This window comes from Palaemon carinicauda, chromosome 2 (genome assembly GCF_036898095.1).
Source record: "Palaemon carinicauda isolate YSFRI2023 chromosome 2, ASM3689809v2, whole genome shotgun sequence".
Lineage (NCBI taxonomy): Eukaryota > Metazoa > Arthropoda > Malacostraca > Decapoda > Palaemonidae > Palaemon > Palaemon carinicauda.
Window position 1 is genome coordinate 122,674,748 of NC_090726.1, and position 20,000 is coordinate 122,694,747.

Consider the following 20,000-nt stretch of genomic DNA (forward strand, 5'->3'; position numbering starts at 1 on the left):
AATGAAATACGAACATGTTGAAGCTACTCAGGTGCAGTATTAGTGTGGTCTGTTTCTTATAAGAAGAATTGATAGGGTGGGAAATGTAGAAATACAGACAAGTGGTAAAAGATTAGGATAGAGGAGAGGGGAGAGGATAGATTATGAGTATTTCGAGGTGGTTCTCCCACGTGGATAGAATAAATAACAATAGGTTAATGAAGAGAGTGTATAATTCAGAAATGCTTAGAGGTAGGAGTGGAAGGCGTGATAAGGATAATAGTGTGAAAGGCTTATTAGAAAGGAAGGGCCTTGATATCCAAGAAGCTCAAAAGTGCGAGCAATAAATGGCGAATGGAACAGTGAGTTTGTAGTGGAGTTACACGTGCCGCTGGAGAGCCTTCTGTATAGGGTTCTAGAAGAGACTAATATTATGGAAATTTATATTGAATAGACTCAGCCGCTAACGGAGTTACCCCATTTTAGGGGGAAACGCTTTACTGATGACAAAAAATACAAACCCGCATCTCGACCAAAAAAAAAAAAAAAAAAAAAGGAAGATATTCCAATGCTTTTATATAACTTTTTTTGATAACACAAGAAAAACTTTTGATAGAAAAAAAGATATTATTTATGTATTCCAAGGAATGACACAAAGTCCCAGAATAATGTTATATAACCTGAAGTATCTTCTCGATCTCAAGTTATATTTTTTCACGCTTTAATTTTCATCTCTTCCATTTTTTTTTTTTGCTGTCAGCTGTCTAACTTCTTTATTCTTAACATTCTTTTAATATTTACTTTTTATTAAAGAGCAAATCTATTCGTTGAGGACTTGAGAATTTACAAATGTTATCCTATTGTCTCAACAAATAACAATGATAAAAAAGTAATAACATCTGCGATGATATTAGTAATAATAATAATAATAATAATGATAATAATAATAATAGAAAAACAACAATAATGATAAAAATGAACAACTACTAAAATAACCATTGTACTACTATAACTACTACTACTACTGCAACAACCACTACTAGTAACATTAACAATAGTAATAACAATGATAATGATAACTAACAATGACAGCAATAAACCTGTCCTAATCTCTGCCTGTACTGAGCTTTTGAGCCATGTCCTTATAAGCCTTTCCTTTTCATGACGATGCTATTGCTAATAAAGGCGGTAATATTGAGGCCACTTGTTGAAGCAAATAGCAGCAATAGATTCCTCCTTTTGATATTGCTGGCCTAAGTTGCCTTATTAAATGTGTTACTGTCCATATAAAGGAAATATGAATTTTAGTGGCGGTTTCCTCCACGATATTGCTACAGATTCTTCTTCTTTATAGGTAAAATGCATTTTGAATCCAGTTTGACTCGTAGTTTTTAATGCAATTTGTTTTCATTACACATGAAATGATTATCCATTCCAATTATCAACTTTATAATTTAGAAGAAATTTAAAGCCTCCATTCTTATATTTTTAAGGAAAATCGTCTACATCATGGGAGTTAATTGTTATCTTTTGTAAAAGTAACATTGCTTTTAATGTCATTGAGATAGAATAAGATCTTTCTTTCATTCCAGCCCCCACGTATTTTTTACTACACACCTTCAGACACAGAATATCCATCATTTATGACGGATACAGACATATATGTATAATGAGGTTTATACACATTAACTTAAAAAGACTAATGCATTTCCCCGATCCCATCGAAGTTTTTGTTTTTAATTGATGGATGAAGATTGGAGAGAGGAGAAGTTAAGATAGTTTGACAGCACGGTAAGAAATGCCCAGTGGGATCAGAAAAAAGGCAAAAAACCAGAAGTAATGAACCTTCGGTCCAGTCTACATTAGGTGTGGTAGGGCAGAGTCAATACAGATATTGACTCTGTGGTAGGGTACGCCAGAGTCGAGACTGGGTCCTGCGCCAAACATATTGTAAAGTTACGCTCGTCAGATGCTTAGCTGGGATGGGTGTGGGGAGATCCTGGGTTCAAAGAAAATTTTACAAAAATGATATATAAATTCGTAATTAGTAAAATATACAATTTTCAATTGTGTATATCCATGTGAATGAAGGGAAATAATAGTATTAGTATTTAGTAAAACTATTTGAAATTATAGAGCTACATTTTCAACTAGTTTTTAATTCTTGTTGTATGCAAATGTATCAAATACTGTAATGCAAATTACCTCAACCATACATTCAACACTAGCCTTACTTCTATTACCAATTTTAATTTTCAACTGTAGTATAATATCCTTTTCATATAAATAAATCAAAATAGTGTAAATATCAATAATACAAAAGGACTTTTGATTCTACAAAATCATTTCAGAAATTATAATATCCTTTTCATATAAATAAATCAAAATAGTGTAAATATCAATAATACAAAAGGACATTTGATTCTACAAAATCATTTCAGAAATTATAATATCCTTGGCATATAAATAAATCAAAATGGTGTAAATTATCAATAATCCAAAAGGACTTTTGATTCTTCAAAATCACTTCAGAATATCAGCCTATCCTATTCCTACTTCTTCATCTTATCTCCTTGTAAATTAAATCTAAGTAGCAGTAGCAAATTCCAAAGTACTTATTCAAAACTTTATCAATAGTGGCCATCCCTTCATATCTAAGTTGAATGCATCAAGTTAAAACAAAATCTCTTGAACAAACATGTCATGACTCTTTAGGGTTAAAAACCTACAAAGGGAATTTCAACGAGGGAGGAGGGGGACATTCATCAGACTGCCCTCCCCGAAGCCTCAAGAGCGACGCTCGGCAAGAAAATGGCTTTGAAACTTTATAACTGACGACGTAAAGGTTTACTTACTCGATTCTTTTTGTACTGGGTTTTTCGGTTTCTGAAGGAAATTTCTTTGGCTTTTAGGAGTGAATGCCTGCAAGTTATTCTTCTTGAGTATATTGGACACGTTCCTGGTTGTCATTCTGTCGGAGTCGGGTTCGAGACTCGCTCAAACTAGATGGTTTAACCCTGGATAGGTACGGTCCTCGGACACCCCTTTAAGGGTATACTCGGACGCGAACGACCCCGACGCCAAAAAAAATTCTTGAAAAATCAGTTTTTGCAGTAACCTCCTTTTTTCTTTTGCCAAAAAAAACTTCAATGAATGCTTAAAACAACTGTAAAGATAAATACTACTCATCTGCAGAAAAACTATTTATTATAAATATTTTAAAAAATTAAGTAGAAAAAAAAGACCTGACATAAAAATTCATAAAAAAAAAGTTTATACATATATACACAAATCCTTTTAGGAATTGATTCTTGAATGTTTAGGACACATCTTGATGTATTTTGGATGAAGTCAGACCCATGGAGGTGAAGATCTGAAATGAGAAAAAAAGGGTAACTTTTTTTGGCCAAAAAAAATTGTCCAAATTTCATGAATTTTTTTGGGTACCCAAATGAAATAGGAAGTGGCTAATTTTTTTAGGGAATAAACATATGTTATCCTAAAATAGAAATATGTAAAGAAATCTTCATTATTTTGTAAATTACATTTATATCAGGGGCCATATCTAAAGGTAATTTTTTGAGTACTTGGAAATTTCGTAAAAAAATACATATATTTAATATATAATATGATATTTATGCAGGTAAAAATATACCAAAATATCACAAATTCTATAGGGAACAAGAATATATATAGATAGGGCAGCTTACGCTTCGGATATGTCCACAAAATGGCCGCCAACCACACTGACTCAGACTCCCTAATCTGCCACTTGAAATGTAGGAAGGGTATGTCAATTTCAAGGTGTTATTTACTAATCTAATTATTATTGGATATGCATAAAAATTGTATGGTGGGTTGCTGGATAATTGTCGATTATTTTACGACTATAAAATTAAAATTCTGACCCAAAAAATTTTTTTTGAAGGGAAATAAAATCGAAAAAAAAAATGTAAAACAATATTTTAGCTAAAAAAATTTGATGATATTCAATCAAAAAAAAAGTAAACAAAATTTTCCGACAAATAAACATCTAGATGAATCATTACTCTGTTATAGTTCCTTAGTACGTAGTAATTTTGAAAGAATTGGGAAAAAACGAAAAAATGGCAATCACCGGAAAATCGAACACATACCTATATATACGCCATATCTGGCTAAAAAAAAGATAGGCATGGGTAGCCAGATCATCTAGAAACACTTTCCAACACTATAAAAATATAAGTTTTGCGACACTACTTGCCAATTCCTTACGGTAACATGACTAAGCAAAAAAATGCAAAACAAATAAAAAGGGGCACTCGTGGAAAAATGGCCATTCTAATATACGGCATTTCAGAAAAAAAAAATTTCAGCCACGTGCTAGGCAAACCATCAAGGCATATTTTCCGACAAATAAACATATAAATGAAATATTACTCTGTGATAGTTCCTTAGTACGTAGTAATTTTGAAAGAAATGGGAAAAAACGAAAAAATAGCAATCACAGGAAAATCGAACACATACTTATATATACGCCATATCTGGCTAAAAAAAAAATAGGCATGGGTAGCCAGATCATCTAGAAACACTTTCCAACACTATAAAAATATAAGTTTTGCGACACTACTTGCCAATTCCTTACGGTAACATGACTAAGCAAAAAAATGCAAAACAAATAAAAAGGGGCACTCGCAGAAAAATGCCCAACATTCTAATATACGGCATCTCAGATAAAAAAAAAAGACATGCACGTGTTAGCCCAACCATCAAGGCACACTTTCTAACACATAAACATGAAAAAAAAATCAATAATATACGGCAATTCCTTACTACGTAGTAAATTTTTACAAATATTGAAAAAAAAACAGAAATTGGCAACCGCAGTTAAATACCCAATATACCAATAACTGCGTCGTATCTGACAAAAACAAAATCACGCATGGGTAGCCAGATCATCTAGACACACTTTCCAACATTAAAAAAGCAAAAGTTTTACGACACTATTTCGCAATATCTTACGGAAAAATGACTTGGCAAAAAAATTAAAAAAAATTAAAAAGGGACACTCGCGGTAAAATGCCCGACATTCTAATATACGACATCTCAGATAAAAAAAAAGACATGCACGTGTTAGCCCAACCATCAAGGCACACTTTCTAACACATAAACATGAAAAAAAAATCAATAATATACGGCAATTCCTTACTACGTAGTAATTTTTACAAATATTGAAAAAAAAACAGAAATTGGTAACCGCAGTTAAATACCCAATATACCAATAACTACGTCGTATCTGACAAAAACAAAGTCATGCATGGGTAGCCAGATCATCTAGACACACTTTCCAACACTAAACAAGCAAAAGTTTTACGACACTATTTGGCAATATCTTACGGAAAAATGACTTGGCAAAAAAATGAAAAAAAATGAAAAAGGGGCACTCGCGGTAAAATGGTCCTCGTGGTGATGAACGACATTTTAACTAAAAAAAAAAACATGCACATGGTAGCCAAACAATCCACCAAGACTTTCCACAACTGATAACCTATACAAGTTGCACCATTCTACGACAATTTCATAATACGTAATAACTTTGATAATTATGCAAACTACCTCAGAAGGGTAAACTCGGACGCGAACGACCCCGACGCGTCTCAGAAATCGGGGAAGGAGTACAGCTACAGCAATGCACATCTGGACACTACTAGAGCGTGTAGGGGAGACACCTCCTGCAGGTCGATCACCCACAAATTCAGTCACAGGGGTGAGTCACGTGAGAAAAACCTGTTTTTTTTTGACGCTCGGGGTCGCAAACGACCCACCGTACCTATCCAGGGTTAAAGTATTGTTTGCAACCTCACCATCTTTTTGAGCAAAGGATTAGGTTTTTGAGGAGAGCCTATAGATCTACCTGCTGAATCATCTGCAACCATTGCCTGGCCTTTTCTGGTCCTAGCTTGGGGGGAGAGGGGAACTTAGTCACTTATCATGTGTGTGTATATATATATATATATATATATATATATATATATATATATATATATATATATATATATATATATATATACATATATATATTCTTACAAAGCTGGTCTAGTGTAGATTAAATACAGAAGTTTATTCATGATTTATTTTTTTATGTTTTCATAGGTGCATTGTAGAGAGGTTAGCCAGCTCTTAAGATGAGTTCCACTCGTGTAGATTTAGGTTTATTGTGTAAATTATGTAAGACATTCATTGTTGATTTTATTGTATTCTTTATTCAAGTCAGTATATGTAAATTTATGTTATTTTTAAGAATTAACTTTCTATCTAATATATTTTTGTTTCAAAGTCTTACATAATCTGTTTGTAAGTTTTATGTGACCATACAAAATATGAACAAGGGGTTATTTAATGTTTTTTTATATTCTTATGAGGTATTGTGTCATGTTTGTGAGAGAATAAGCAATCTGGCATGTGCTTTGGAAGGTTCGCGAGTGCCCTGGTGTTAGCTCTTATCTTTTTTTATTTCTTGGACAAAGGGCAGGTGGAGCTAGCTGACTAAGAGAGTTCGTCTCATGTTGCAATGATACGTGTTTGAGAGAGCAATACTTGGTAACTCTGATGCATTAGCTCAGCCCCCACACTTCCAGAACTCGTTTACCTGGAAGCTTCTGGAAGTAGCTAAGTTTCATATATAAAGGTGACACCAAGGTTGCATAGATAGATAGAGAATTCCAGCCTTAAGACGGACATCTCCCCTCTCTCTTATTCTCGCACGCAACTCAGTGTATTGTTTTAAAAGTGTTCAGGGAAATATCGAAGTTTTGGTGTGACGGGTTTTGTAAGCATAGTGAGTACTTATAATAATTCTTTTAGAGTTTTTGTAAGCAGCCCTGTAGGAAGGTGATAGGTACTGATATTGTGATCTGGCTATCTATTTTCCCTAAGGGTCAAACTTAAATCTTGTATTCAGATTTAATTTCAAGTGAAACAAGTGATTGCACAGTTTTCATTGTATTATTCCTTTTGTCTAAGTCTAAGGTTGTATTCAGATTTAATTTTCAAGTCAAGTCATCATATAATTTTCATATCATAACACTTTTGTCTGAATTTAAGTTTTGGTTCAGACTTAATATTTCGAGTGATTTATTTGTTTTATGAAAATTCTTTTCAAAGTGTTGCAATTTATATAGAATATATTTATTTTTGTAAAGAGTGTATTATTTCAATCACCCGTGTTTAATTTATATTCGCTTGTATCCTGTTATGAGCCGAGGTTAGAGTAATGATAATTACCCAGTTTTGTTTTGAGTGTACTTAAGAGACCTTTGGATATTCAGTATTTTATATATTGCTGTCTGGGAGTTGTATAATTGTCTCAGAGTTCGGTTATTAATATTTTTTCAAGTGTAACAGATCCAAGGTAAAAGCAAACAGGTGTGTTTGGAATTTGAGAGTTTGTATAACTTACCAGTCGTAATGTATATATATATATATATATATATATATATATATATATATATATATATATATATATATATATATATATATATATATATATATATATATATATATATTATATGTTTGGTTCCCAGACACGAGCCATAGTATAATAATAATAATGATATTATATATATATATATATATACATATATATATATATATATATATATATATATATATATATATATATATATATATATATATATATATAAATATATATAAATGCACATGTATTTACATATATATATATATATATATATATATATATATATACATATATATATATATATATATATATATATATATATATATATATATATATATATCAAAATACACACACATATATATACATATATATATATAAGTATATATATATATATACATATATATATATATATATATATATATATATATATATATATATATATATATATATATATATATACACATATATATAATCAGCCTCTAAAGCAGTGTTTCCCAACCTTACTAAATATTTTTGTGGACCCTCATATCCATTGAACGAAAAACTTTATATTTTCCACTAATAAAAAGGTAAAGTAATGGTATCAAGATGAAAGAAATAGTAAATGATTATGATTTATTTTGAAGGACCCCTCATTGATTAGAAATAAATATTCGATGAATGAATCATATATCATAGAACATTTACGGACACTAATAAATAATTCATAAAAAATATTTTTGAAATCAGCTTAAGTAATTAAAAAAATGTTGGTATATTCAATGAGATTACTGTGGTTGATGTTGTTCAGCAGGTTTCTTTTATACGGTCCCAATGAGGCTAACGATAGCCGGTCACCATTTTTCCAAATGTCGGGTCTACTACGAGCTTTTGATAATTGGTTCTGTGACTAATTACCAATTCAACGAGGTAAGAAGATGGAAAAACCATGACAAAGAGCCGAGTTTATCCCAGAATAGTGGGTATTTTGACGTCTCAACGTAGGATGGTTATCAGGCGGTTGATCTTGTTGAATTTTCTTTTAGAACTTTCCTCCAAGTTTTAGAAGAGTGTTGTCCAGTGTCTGCTTTCCATTGTCCCCCGGATGAATTCCTGTTGTTTATTCAAATTCTGAAGGCCAATTCCATAGTCTTTTTCATGTACTGACAGGAACTCATATTATTCTAGTATGAAAAGATCAGCAGCGGGTATTTAATAAGCTGACTTTTTTTCATTAAAAAAGATCCTCCAAGCTATTCCTAGGGAACAATACGCAGGTCAATCTTCAACAACAACCATTATTAAAAGCACATAATCTCTTCACTCAGAGGTTTATGAATCCCAAGGGAGATTAGGGAAACAGCAAACGGACCTTTTGGTTCTGAACCCCTTCACCCCTCAAGATAAATTCATTATATTAATTTCAGCCTTTCTTTGACCTTTGGCATGGTGTAGATTATTGTAGAAATTAAATTCTTAGTTATAACAATTTATTGTTAAGTATAATAGCTCTATGGACCATCAAAATATTATCGTGGATCCCAGTTCGATATCTATTTTGTGTGAACCCCCAGTAATTAGTCCATGGACTACCAGGGTTTACATGGACCCTGGTTGAGTTCCTATGCTCTAGGGCAATGTCCTGTTAGGGTAAGTTTTATTCATCAGGCTTTTGTCACCGTTCCTTGCCTCTGCCATTCACGAGTGGCCTTTAAACCCGCATGAAAATAAAATTAAATAGATGAAGAATTAAAAAATAGGTAACGTTTTCAGTCTGAATATTGACAATGGAGCTGAAAGAAAATTCATGAATCTTATAAGCACAATACATAAGCGGTGATCTTTTTTTTTTTTTTAATTACACGACGTATATGAATCTTTATAGTTATTTTACGTTAACACGATAAGCTAAATTAGAAAAAAAATCACAAATAGTTTTAGAAAATTCTCAATACATAACTCAAAATTTCAAAACGAACTAGAATATATGGTTAAATTGAAAACCATATTCACTTTTAAAAATAGACAAATACTCATTTCATATAAGGTAAGAGAATCTCTCTCTCTCTCTCTCTCTCTCTCTCTCTCTCTCTCTCTCTCTCTCTCTCTCTCCCTTGATAAGTTTCTTAAAGGGTATTTGCTCAGAGCATATTTTGTTTCACTTAAAACCTCCTAAAACATGATTAAATTCAGCAAAGTGGATGATGATGCTTTGGATATTTACAACGCTTCGCCCCTAAGCCATTTAATCATCTACATGGTTGCACCAACTAATTACTTTAGAGAGAGAAGAAAATGCCGGGATGGATTTAAGCTTTAATGAAAGTAGGAAGAAATATTAAGAAATATTAGGACAGTTAGGGGAAGGGAATATCTTATGAATGGTTTCACCTTGACATGACGAGAAATACTTCGTCGAGTTTTAGTAATGATATTATGAAGTACATTACGGCAGAACTGATCATTATCGTCTACCATTTGTTGTTACCATCTTCATTCTCTAATATTTACTTCTTCTAAAATACAGCCCAAAAAGAGTCTACTAAAAACCAAGTACCCAATTTGCTGCTTAAGTATTCGGGGGTATAATGGAATCTTCAAGAAACGTAGGTACACAGCCCCTTTCTTTCCCGGCCCAAGGGATCGAACATAAGTACCAAAGTTGTGAGCCAAAAGAGTGATAAATGTATTTTGAGAGAGAGAGAGAGAGAGAGAGAGAGAGAGAGAGAGAGAGAGAGAGAGAGAGAGAGAGAGAGAGAGAAGATGAATAATGGTTAAGAGAGAGTTAAATAATAGTGTATGAGAGAGAGAGAGAGAGAGAGAGAGAGAGAGAGAGAGAGAGAGAGAGAGAGAGAGAGAGAGAGAGAGAGAGAGAGAAAAGTAATCGTCTAAAGAGTACACGTATATTTGATTTTTTTTTTTCACTATTCACGTACACTTCGAAGGCCATAACTGCTTTCCCTTTTCCATAATACTCCTGAAAATTCTGTCTTTATTCTCACTTGGCGTTTATTAAAAGGACCAATTTTCGTTTAACGCACCACTTCGCGAAAATGCCAATCATACTTCTTTTTAGCCGTTTGTCTTTTGTTATAGCCAAACGAAACTCCTTTAAAGCTCACCTGATGCACCAAAGGAGTCTGGGTATGAGAAAGCAAACACAATGACTGCCAAGGATGGTGCCGAGGATGAGAAAGAAAATAAGAGATTCTCATAACTGTTCTAAATACTTCTTGGGCAGAATGAATTACAAGAATTTAATAGATATTACAAAAGCAAGATTTCATACAGGTGGGCGTTAAATATTCGAATGTGTAGCGACATCAGAAAAGACCGATGTGGATTCATAGAAACTTCATATCCCCTATATAATAAAGAGCAAGTGTCTGGCTACATACACACAAAAGACACACACAAAACACACACATATATACATTATATATACATATATTATGTATATATGCTGTATATATACACTGTATATATAATATATATACACTATATAATATATTTATATATATATATATATATATATATATATATATATATACATATATACGGTATATATATATATATATATGTATATATATATATATATATATATATATATATATATATATATGTATATATATATATATATAGTGTATGCACAATGTATATTATATATAGTGTATATATATATGTATATATATATATCTGTATATATATATATATAATTATATATGTATATATATACATATATATATATATATATATATATATATATATATATATATTTGTATATATATAAAGTCCTGTACCAACCGTGTGTCACACGATCGTACAAAACAACGACATTTCATTTTGTGTGTATATCATGCTTGTATCTTCGCTCTCCCCTAGCACTAAAAAGAACCTGAAATAACATGTATGTTTTTTCTCACCATTAACTGTTAACTGGTGTGGTATCAGTTGAACAGGAAATTTCTTGTTGCATTGAACCTGAAATAATGTGTCTGTTTTTCTCACTGTTAACTGTTAACCGGTACGGTGTCGGTTGAACAAGAAATTTCCTGTTGCATTGAGTTTTTGTATATAAAGGCGAGTGTCTGTAATAAAGTTACTCAGTTGCTTTCATCCTGCCTTTGAGTCACAACCTTCTCTCGGCTCGTCACATTGGTGACCCCGGAAGTCGACTCGCTCCTCCTGCCTTCCACCCCGCCTCACCCCTCTGTCGTTGGTATTATGGTGGACTCTACGGAAGTTGGTGCTGCGGCTGCCCCATTGAAACTTTCGTCATTCGCCAGCGGAGAGGAGTTTGCTTGGTTTCAGCGCGGAGAAGTCCAGTTTCGCATCAAGGGCGTGACTTGCTCAACCACCAAAGCAGATTATGTTCTTGCGGTGATAACCGAGGACACCTTCCCGGAAATATCCGACTGGCTTTATGAACAAGGAAACACCTCAATAGCGTATGACGCCCTCAAAACCTACCTTCTGCAGCAGTACTCGCCGTTGCCAGCCGCCCGTATAGCAAAGCTTTTTCAGCTCTCTCAACAACCGTTGGGGGACCAAAGGGCTTTACTCACCCTCAGGATAATGACCAGTATCGCTCGCCTGCAACCTGCCGCAGACGGCTCTCCTCGTGAGGTGAACCTACTTCGTGCTCTTTGGATATGTCGTTTACCCGAATTTGTACGCGCTGCCATACCCGATGTCGATAGTTCACCCATAAAGGACTTGATGACCAAAGCCGACGCCCTTATGGACAGCCACTTCAAGACCTCCATCAACGCCTCCACTCCTGATGAAGAGGACGCCTATTCAACGTCAACCGAAGCTGACGCGAATGCCGTAGGACATACACGCCTACTCCGTGACGTGCCGAAGCGGTGACAAAGCCACCCACCACCCACCACTCGCTCGCGGCCCAACCAACAACTTCTACAGCCACTTACTGCCTCCCATCCGCCGCAGTTTTGCTACTACCACATCAGATTCGGGGCAACCGCGAAGAAATGTGCCAAGGATTGTCAGTGGCCAAAAAACGTGTAAGTAGGCCATCGCTCGTGGCGGTGGCCTCCCGTGTTTCGAATCTTTTCTTTTTACATGATGCAGGAACGGGCGTGCGATTTTTGGTAGACACAGGTGCTTGTCGTTCTCTTTTGCCAAGGGAACTCTTCAGGACACGACATAGTCTGTCTAAGTCTGCTGACGTCCGCTTGGTAGCTGCCAACGGATCTGCGATACCCACGTAGGGTTACGAAAACCTCACATTATCGTTTGGAAACGGTAAATTTAATTGGAAGTTTCTTGTTGCTGACATCACATTGCCCATCCTCGGTGCGGATTTTCTCTCTCATTTCCACCTTCTGGTCGATGTCGTCCACCGACGATTGGTCAATGCAGACTCGTACTTGTCGACACCTCTTCAACCAGTCCCCTCCAACCTCCCTCTCCACATCAGTGCACCCACGGATGCCTACACCCACCTCCTCACGTCGTACCCGGAAGTTTTCCGTCTAGAACTTCACCAAACGCCCACGGCTCCTGCCAAGCACGGTATTTATCACCATATCAAGAGGACAGGACCCCCAGTCTTCGCAAAATTCAGACGCCTGGCACCGGAACGATTGGCAGACGCCAAACAGACGTTCGCCGAAATGGAGGAAATGGGCCTTTGCCAAAAGGCCTCCAGCCCATGGTCGTCACCCTTACACATCGTTCTGAAGAAAGACGGCTCCCTCCGTCCGTGAGGGGATTACAGGTGCCTGAACATGCAAACAGAACCGGATCACTACCCCCTCCCAAACATCGCCGACGTGACCTCCTACTTGCACAAAGCGAAGGTTTTCTCCAGGCTCGACCTCTTGAAGGGGTATTATCAGGTGCCTATGAACCCAGAAGACATCCCATAGACCTTCAATTACTCCTGTTTTGGCCTTCGTAATGCTGGGGCCACGTTTCAACGTCTCATGGATGGCATCTTAGGGGACCTCCCCTTCTGTGTATGTTATGTGGACGACATACTTGTGTTCTCCTCCTCAAAAGAGGAACACCTCCGTCACCTGCGCATCGTGCTCGACCGCCTGCAACAAAACGGCCTTGTAGTCCGGTACGACAAGTGTACCTTTGGCGCCAACGAAGTGCCGTTCTTAGGACACCGCATCACTCCTGAAGAAGTCCCTCCCCTCCCTGAGAAGGTAGCAGCCGTTCAAGACTTCCCCGCGCCCTCGACCGTCAAAGCTCTGCAAGAATTCTTGGTCATGATCAACTATTATCACCGTTTTCTGCCAGCCATTGCCGCCACTCTTGCTCCCCTCTACGCCTCCCTCAAGGGCAAGCCAAAGGACCTGAAGTGGGGTCACTTTCAAGAAACGGCCTTCTGCAATGCAAAGAAGGCCCTATCAACCGCTGCGGCTCTCACTTTTCCTATCCCACATGCCCCTCTCCTTCTCTCCACCGATGCCAGCGACGTCGCTATTAGTGCAGTACTCGAGCAGGTGGTCAACGGCTCGTCCCGCCCAGTGGCCTTCTTCAGCAGAAAACTGTCCAAGGCAGAATCGGGTTATTCTACCTTCGATCGCGAAATGCTGGCAGTGCACTTGGCTGTCCGTCACTTTCGCTAGAAGGTACGCCCTTCATCATTCGTACCGACCACATGCCTCTGGTGCACGCCTTCACTCGACAGTCTGACGCCTGGTCCGCCCGTCAACGCCGACATCTCTCCGCCGTGGCTGAATACAATTGCACCCTTCAATACGTCCCTGGGAAAATGAATCCCGTTGCCGATGCCCTGTCAAGAAACACGTTGGCTGCCGTTCAACTGGGATTGGATTACAACGCCTTGGCTGAAGCCCAACGACAGGATCCAGAGTATCAAGCATGTAGGATCTCCTGCTCGTCCCTCCATTGGGAAGACTTCCCCCTTGAAGACTCTAACACCACCCTCCTCTGTGACGTCAGTAATGGTAGACCGCGATGTTGGATTCCTGCCCCCATGCGCCGGCAGGTGTTTGATTTAATTCACGGTCTTTCACATCCCTCGTGTCGTTCTACTGCACAGCTGCTGAAGGTGAAGTTCATTTGGCACGGCATTTCTAAGGATACTAAGGATTGGGTCTGTGCCTGTACTTCTTGCCAAACTTCCAAAGTACATCGACACACGGATTCAGGAGTGGGCACCTTTCCTCAATCTCAGCGTCATTTCCCACACATTCACGTCCTTGTAGGCCCCCTACCCACATCACAAGGACATCGTTACCTGTTTACCGTCATTGACCGCTCCACTCGTTGGCCTGAAGCCCTTCCCATGGAAACTGCAACGTCCGCCTCATGTACATCTGCCTTACTCTCTGGATGGATTGCAAGATTTGGTATCCCTGAGCATAGTACTTCTGACAGGGGAACCACTTTCACCTCTCAATTGTGGACATCATTAGCGAATCTCCTGGGCATCACCCTACATCAGACAACTGCCTACAACCCCGCTGCCAATGGAATGGTTGAACGTTTTCATCGCACCCTCAAAGCAGCTTTGATGTCCCGCTGCAAGGATTCCAACTGGTTTACTCAGCTTCCCTGTGTCCTCTTGGGACTAAGGACCACTCCTAAAGACACTATCAACGTGTCGGCATCTGACATAGTGTATGGCGACCTGTTGGTCGTCCCTGCCGAATTTTTCCCTTCTACAACCTCCTCCGACGATCTACAGTGAATACGTCACGTCGTGGGAAAATTTACTCCATGCCGCCAGACTTACAAGCCCCCAGCGAAGAAGCATCACATACCAACAGACTTGCACTCTGCAACGCACGTCATCCTGCGCAATGACACTAGCAAGCCACCACTAACGCCCCCTTACACGGGCCTTTTCCTTGTGATCCGACGCAGTCCGAAAGCATTCCTACTAAACATTCATGGCAAAGAAGACTGGTTCTCCATTGATCGTCTAAAACCTGCTTTTCTCCTGCCAGATGACCCGTCTACAGTTGCCTCTCTAGATCAGGGCGCCCTATTTAACATGTACAGTATGTCATTTTTAGGGGGGAGCCATGTACTAACCGTGTGTCACACGATCGTACTTAGTAACGACATTTCATTTTGGGTATATATTATGCTTGTGTCTTCGCTCTCCCCTCGCACTAAAAAGAACCTGAAATAACATGTATGTTTTTCTCACCGTTAACTGTTAACCGGTACGGTGTCGGTTGAACAAGAAATTTCCTGTTGCATTGAGTTTTTGTATATAAAGGCAAGTGTCTGTAATAAAGTTACTCAGTTGCTTTCATCCAGCCTTTGAGTCACAACCCTCTCTCGGCTCGTCACAGTCCTTTGATGAATCTGGCTAATGAATCCTCTATGGATTTAGTCAATCTATGGAAAGAGAAAATGACAGATTGGCCCCAAAGAATCTTCCGGTTTTTAAATGCTAAAGAAAGATGGAAAATTGGTAATTGGAATGTTAGAACCATGAATCAGATTGGGAGGTTACAGCAAGTGGAGAATGAATGTATGAGATATGGTTTGGATGTCTTAACCCTAAGTCAAACATGTAAGGGAATTGGTAAGGAAATCAAAGATTAAGGATATATACATATATATATATATATATATATATATATATATATATATATATATATATATGTATATATATATATATATATATATATATATATATATATATATATATATATATATATATATATATATATATATATATATATATATATATATATATATATATATATATATATATATATATATATATATATAAGTGAAGCTACTCATAGGTCTAGTAATTGCTTGGACCTCATATACACCGACTCCTCTGGCATTATAACAAGTAAGGCTGGTTCTACAGTTGGAACATCTGATCATCTCTTGATTTCATTAGTAGTGAAGACTGAGCCTCCTGTCCCTGATGTATCACACTCATGTAAGATTTATATGAAATCTCAAGCAGACTGGAATGGGATACTGAGTGATCGTTTGGGGCCTGAATTGGTCATAATCGTATGGTAATACTAATACCGTTATTCCTTTGAATGAGAATCTAGTGAAAATAAATGATGGGCTCATTCTTTCTTGTCTGCTAAGCTACCGAGTGAAGGACAAACCATTGTTCAATGATGCTTCTGAACGCGCTTATTTGGAAAAGCAGGAGGCCTATCATCTTTGAAAGGGTAACAGATCAGATTTGACTTAGAGTAATTGTACTCAGCTTACAGCTTTTGCTCAGAGAGTTTATGCTTCAACTGAAAAGGAACACAATTTAACCATAAAGGAGACCCTTTCTGGCACTACCTAGGAACATAAGTGGTGGACTACCCTTAGATCTGCACTTTTTGGTGTAGATACGACAGTTCCTCCTTTATTTAAACCAGATGGCTCTGTCACTCACTGTCCTAAGGAAAAGGCATCCCTTTTGCCTGATGTGTTTGACGGTAAGCAGAGTAATGAAATAATTGATCTTCCTCATTCCTGTTTTCCCGAGTCTAAACTAACTAGTTTAGTTTTTCGAGCTCGTGAAATTAAAGCTCTCTTGATGGACCTTAATGCATATGGTGGTGTAGACGAAAATGGTATTTTTCCTGTGTTATTTATATAGACTGCAGATTTCCTAGCTCCAGATTTATCTGTTATTTTGCGCAAGTTAGCAAGAAGAGAAGCTTTCAGCATTTGTTGGATAATTTGTAATGTTACTCAATTATGTAAATGTGTTTGTAGTAGCTCTAGCCCAATTGATTACTGCACAATTTCTATAACTACCATATTATCTAAAGTTTTTGAATGTCTTTTGGCAAAACGTCTTAATAGGTTTACTGAAGGTAATCATCTGTTCGCTAGTTTGCAATTTGGTTTTCGTAAAGGCCTTGGAGCATATGATGCCCTTTTTACAATCTCCAATGCTGTACAGAAATCCCTTGATTGCAGTCACGAAGTTCGTATGATTAGCCTTGATTTTGGTGCTGCCTTTGACAGTGTTAATCATGAGGCCCTTGTTTTCAAAATCAAACAGTTGGGAGTGGGTGGGTCGTTTCTTAGCATTATTATTTATTTTATAAGTAATAAATTACAAGGACTTGTTGTTGATGGTCACCATAGTGAGTATAGGAATGTGATATCTGATGTTCTGCAATGTAGTTTTCTTGGCCCATTACTTTTCATGATATATACATATGACATGTGGTTTGGCCTGGAAAACAAGATTGTTGCATATGCAGATGATGCTACTCTCTTTGCATCAATTCCATCTCCTGAATGTAGATCTGGGGTTGCTCGAATCCCTTAATAGAGATCTAGCTAAAATTAGTACACGGTGTAAATTATGGGGTATAAAGTTGAATTCTAACAAAACTCAAAGTATTGTGTAAGTAGATCAAGGACAGTGGCTCCTCAACATCAAGATCTCAGTATTAACAATGTTTCTTTAACTCTGCATGACTTTTGAAATTTTAGGTGTGATTCTCGACAACAAATTTACTTTTGAGAAACACATTAGGTCTGTGTCTTCTCTAATTGCAAAAAAATTAGTTTATTGAGAAAGTCTTTTAAGATTTTCGGCGATCAATGTATTCTGAAGAAGAGTTTTAATTCTTTCATTCTACCTTGTTTTAAGTAATGTTCTCCTGTCTGGTCTTCAGCGTCTGATTCTCATCTTAATTTGTTGAACAGAAACTTACGGTTTGTTAAATTTCTCATTCCTGATCTAGATATTAATCTCTGGCATCGTCGTTCAATTAGTTAGTTATGCATGTTGCATAAGATTTTTGTATAGTTCTGATCATCCTTTTTACATTTAGATCTTCCCGGACATTTCCATCCTGTTCGTAACAGTAGTCAGGCCTTCTCCACCATGAGACTCAATACTACACAGTATTCTAGAGGTTTTTTTCTAGCTGTGACCAAGTTGTGCAATGATCTTCCTAATAGGGTAGTTGCTTTCTCTTTTCCATAATACTCCCGAAGTAGCCGTTACTGTAAAATTCTCTCTTTATCCTCACTTGAGTCTTTTTCAAGTAAATTTATATATATGAAATATCTATTTTGATGTTGTTACTGTTTTTAAAATATTTTATTTTAATTTTTTATCATTTCTTATAAAGTTTATTTATTTCCATATTTCCTTTCCTCACCGGGCTATTTTTCCCTGTTGTGGCCCTTGAGCTTATAGCATCTTGCTTTTTAAACTAGGGTTGTAGCTTAGCTAGTAATATATATATATATATATATATATATATATATATATATATATAAATTATATACATATATATATATATATATATATATATATATAAATATATATATATATATATATATATATATATATATATATATATATATATGTATGTATATATATGTATATATATATATATATATATATATATATATATATATATATATATATATATTTATATATATATATGTGTATATATATATATATATATATATATATATATATATATATATATATATATATATATATATATATATACACAGGAAGAACAGATGGAGTTGAAAGAGAATGAGTAACAATGAAAATGACACAGAGAGCAGAAAAGGCATTAACGGAATGGAAAGCTGTAAATAGTAGATTGTTACTTGCAAAGTTTAAATCGAAGCAGTTCAATATGAGTGTTATAGTTTGCTATGCACCAACAAATGATTCTCGTGAAGAATAGAAAGATGAATACTGTGAAGAACGGCAGAGTGTAATAGATGAGATCCCAGAGAGATATGAAAATTGTGATTGGTGATATCAATGCTAAAGTTGGAAAGAATAATCAAGGTATAAAGAATGTGATGGGTGTTGAGGGTCTTGGTGAAGTTGCAAATGAAAATGGAGCACATTTTATGTTTTTGCTCTATAAACAATCTTGTTATTGGAGGTACTCTTTTACAGGAAAATGGCATCCACAAATATACATGGACTTCACCATGTGGCAATTAAAAAAAATCAAACAGATCACATAGCCATTAATAAAGAGAGAAGGAGGACTCTGAGGAATGTAAGAAGCTATAGAGGAGCAGATATTGGTAATGATCACTAGCTCCTCATTGCCACACTGAAATTAAAACTGAAAGTACCCAACACAAATGTAGATCGAATACCTAGGTTTGATACAACTAAGACTCAGTAAATTGAGCAGAGAGAAATCTTTGCAATTGAATGTAGGAATTGATTTGCCGTCTTAGAGACTTTAAGATACGAAGAGCAGACGAATAACGAGGAATGGTGTGATAATAAGAACATATATCAGTCAGTTGGTAGTGAAGTTTTGGGACATGCAGTTACAAGGAGAAAGCCATGGATGTCAAATGATGCTTGGGAGACTATAAAAAGTAGAAAAAGACAGAGATTGGTTGTTGGAAGTTTTGAGGAAGTAATGAAAACTATGAGGTTTCAGCATGCTAAGTACTCCAGTATTGATAGTAAGGTAGAGAAAAGCCAAGAATGACTGGAGAGAATAATTTATCCAGGGAAGTAGATGAATCAGATAAAGCTATGAATTTGTGGGGTGGCTGTGGTGTAAGAATTGCTCATAGAATTTCTAAAGGAATCTCTACGGGGCCAGGGAAAAGAATAATTTGCATAAACCTATCAAAA